This window comes from Suncus etruscus, chromosome 3 (genome assembly GCF_024139225.1).
Source record: "Suncus etruscus isolate mSunEtr1 chromosome 3, mSunEtr1.pri.cur, whole genome shotgun sequence".
In the NCBI taxonomy this organism is placed as follows: Eukaryota; Metazoa; Chordata; class Mammalia; order Eulipotyphla; family Soricidae; genus Suncus; species Suncus etruscus.
Window position 1 is genome coordinate 137,281,169 of NC_064850.1, and position 3,689 is coordinate 137,284,857.

Sequence of the window (3,689 nt, forward strand, 5' to 3'; positions counted from 1 at the left end):
TCCATATTCAGAATCACTGCAGCCTCACACTGGCCCTGCCCTCAACTAACCTCTGACTTTACCCCAACCCCTAGCCTGTTTGGCCTGACACCAGACTTCCTGTGCTTCTTGACTTGATAATAATGAATCATGAAAAGCACATAGATAAGCCATCAATTGGATAGAGGTCATTGGATCCATCCAGTGGGCATTTACCATTCTAGTTTGCTCTTGGGAAGTGCTTCTCACACAACATTGGTTGCTGTTGAATCCGAAGTCAGAAGATGCTATAAAGAAAATCTAAGCCTCCCTTTACAGATCACTTTGACCCAGAGTGTCTATTAAACTTAAGAGTAAAGGGGGAAAATTTTTTATTTTACTTTATGTTCGAAAATGTAGGTCATACTTCTTTAAGGACTGAAGGGACACTTGAAGCTAAGGGACTGGGTCCATCAGTAAGTGAAAGTATCAGAAGAGAGCAAGAGTCCAAATGAGATAAGTCCCAAGGATGACTGTTGCTTGTTTGGGAGAGTAGAAACCACAGAAAGGTTAAGTTACATAACAAAGTATGGGGCTGGCGAGGTGGCGCTAGAGGTAAGGTGTCTGCTTTGCAAGCGCTAGCCAAGGAAGGACTGCAGTTCGATCCCCCGGCGTCCCATATGGTCCCCCCAAGCCAGGGACAATTTCTGAGCGCTTAGCCAGGAGTAACCCCTGAGCATCAGATGGGTGTGGCCCGAAAAACAAAATAAAAACACAACAAAAACAAAGTAAACACCCAGAAGAAGCACCCATTAAAATGAATCTCTAAAACCTTTTTTCTATAATGCAGTCTCCTGGATGTGTAGTGACTCTGTCCAGGTTACGTGAAAAATGGGTCCTTCTCTTATCCTGTAATCATTCCTTTTCTGATGAATAAATACTGAAAGCAAAGGGCAGTGCAGGTTCTTGCCCTGGATGCTGTCACCCTGAATCAGAACTTCAATTGTGTGCCTGGTGCTGGTCTGTTCACTTGCAGGACTGTTCGCTTGCTCTTCTATAGAGCCAGCACCCAATTGGGTCATATTCGGTTGTGTCGTGGGTTCCTCTGCTTCTCACGTGTGCCACCAAGTCCAGGCTTCTTGGGATCCTGCAGAAAGAATATGGCTGCTTCTGCTTCAGGGAGTTTCCTGCACAGTGGCTGTCAAATGGATGTCTTGATCGCTCTTGGCCACAAGAGGGCGCCCTGGGCTCGAAATGTTTTTCCAAGGCAAGGAAAAGTTTCTGTGCAGCCAGCCCTGCAGCATAGCCTGGGTGATGGAGCTGGGAGTGAAGGACACAGGTGCCCATAGCAACGCTTTCTTCTCCTGAGTGAAGGCTGAACCCAACCCTGATTTATAGCCTATAGAACTCTGGAGCCACCATGTAGCAAGCTGTAACGCTGCAACTAGAGGCTGTCTATCCAGTGCCACTCTTCTACAACCCTTATCACTGCCCCCCCTTACCAGGGCCAGCCTGCCTTGGAACAGGAAGGCCAGGGATGCAAGTCCTACCACATTGGTCACGTCCCTTTCTCCTGGACACACAGACCCATATCTCAGAGGGTTGTAGGACCACTGGCCTAAACCAAGCTGGCTGCATAGCTAGAATCAGCCACATACCTGGTTTCTTCCAGCGCTGGGTATCAACTTTCCTCCACCAGACATGGTCCTGTCCAGGGTTGTGGACTAACTAAACATGTACGACTGATTGGCTTGTACCCACCGATCGCAGATTTTCAAGAAATGCCCCACCCCACCCACCCCACCACACAACTATGGTGGGGCCTGAGACTCCCACTTCTGGTATCCAGTGGCCTAGTCCCTATGCAGCTCATTAAGTAGGTCTGTAGTTTAGACCATAACCAGAGCTGGGCAAGTGGTGGCATCTGGAACGCTGCCCTCTGTTTGCTGCAAATGCTGCTGCTACAACTGGAGTTCAATTTTAGGTGGCCCTTTTGGGGAACCCAGACATCCAGGGAGCATAGGGCCAAGACAAGGTGGACATCAAAACCTGCCAGCACACAATAGCCACAAATACTTGCATGATACATGGGAGGCAGGGCACAGGGCCACTGCTAGTCTCTGTACGAAACTGGGGGGGGGGTGATTGTCTTACTTAGGCCAACCCCCAAAACTTAACAATCTGCACAGCTATTCAGGGTCTCAGGGAGCTTCAATGCTGAGAACCTGCTTCCTTTTTTCCCCATCTATCCCTTGAAAATGGACCTTTTGACCTTTAATGACTTATATAGACACATATCTTCCCAGAGTCGTTGAGTATGACTCCACCCTGGATTTAGGTGTATCTACCTGAGACACGCCCATTCCTGGGAGGGGTCTTGGGAACCGGATATTACGTGTAACCTTACTGCAAGACCCCTCCCATTCCGGGAGTGGTCTTGAGAAAGTTATATAAGGCCTTTGACCCAGGGGATTATGGTCTTTTTGGTCTTAAGCCAGGATGGAGGTTGGAGATGATGTGGATGAAAGAAGATGCAGGGCTAGCTAAGAATGGCGTGCGTAAATGGTTAGCAGCCACATCTGTTGGCCAGGGCAATAAAGATGTTATCTCTCTGGAAGCCTGCCTGTGAGTGAGTTCAATACCCGTTGCTTTCCTGAACCCAGACCCACAGGTTAATGGGGGATGGAGTCACATGGCCGGGGCCTAAGAACAAAGGCCTCCATCCACCATCCAAGCCCATCTTAAGGGCTAATTCTCTACAGTTGAGGTTCTTCTTTGCTTGGAAAGAGAATGCATCACTGCATGCTCAGCTGGACCTTCTTCCTCTCCACTCCCAGAGAGTTAACTGCGGGGTCTCAGCTGGCCCCTGCACAAGTCTAAGGAAGAAGGGAATGACCCAGGGCTTCCTATTGCTCTTCTCAGTTAAGTCAGGACCTTCATTAGCACCACTGCCCTGGGCCTCTCCCTAGGACTGTTGCCTGGCTGACTCCTATATGGCTGCTTGGTGGTATATCACCAGTTCGTAAGGAGGAAGCAGCTGACTAAACTCAGGACTACCTAACACTGCAAGGTTTCCACAGTGCTGTCCCAGCAAAGAGACTTGCCAGGATTCTTTTCACATCCATCTGATACTGAGCTGTATCCTAGTTACCAAACTCACCAATGGCCACTCCCTGGGAATTGGAGCACTGGCTCCTTAGCAGGGTGCTCTGGGTCTGTTGTATCTAAGGCCTGGCCAGGCAATACCAAAATCCATAGCAAGTGTACATTTCACTCTGATTAATGCAGGAAATTATCATGTTTGAATGAACTTGGATTCATTTAAAAGTTTATATTTCAATTAGTGGACCAACTCAGGGCTTACTTTTTTTTGTCCCCCAATTCACAATATAGACCAGGCAAAGGGCCTGGGTTGAGGTGTATATGGGGTGCATTTACTATACCTCCTCTTTCTATACAGTCAGTGTAAAGAACACAGCCTGTGGTAAGAATTGGGAGGCCTTATCTTTTCTTTTTTTATTTTTTAATATATATATATCCTTCAGCAGTGCAACATTCCCATGACCAATATCCCAAGTGTCCTTCCTCCCCACTCCACACCAGCCTGTACTCTAGACAGGCTTTCTACTTTCCTCATTCAGTCACATTGTGTTATGATAGTTCTCAGTGTAATTATTTCTGTGACTGCACTAAACAATCCCTGTGGTAAGCTTTATGTCAGGAGCTCCAGT

The 3,689-nt window shown here is 47.8% G+C and overlaps 1 non-coding gene across 1 annotated transcript; it reads right to left on the minus strand.

The window, feature by feature from the left end:
• Positions 1-3,326: 3,326 nt before the first annotated feature.
• LOC126005067 (small nucleolar RNA SNORA51) lies at positions 3,327-3,459 on the minus strand. The gene has a single exon (XR_007494249.1). It is a non-coding gene; the product is annotated as a small nucleolar RNA SNORA51 (small nucleolar RNA).
• Positions 3,460-3,689: the final 230 nt, after the last annotated feature.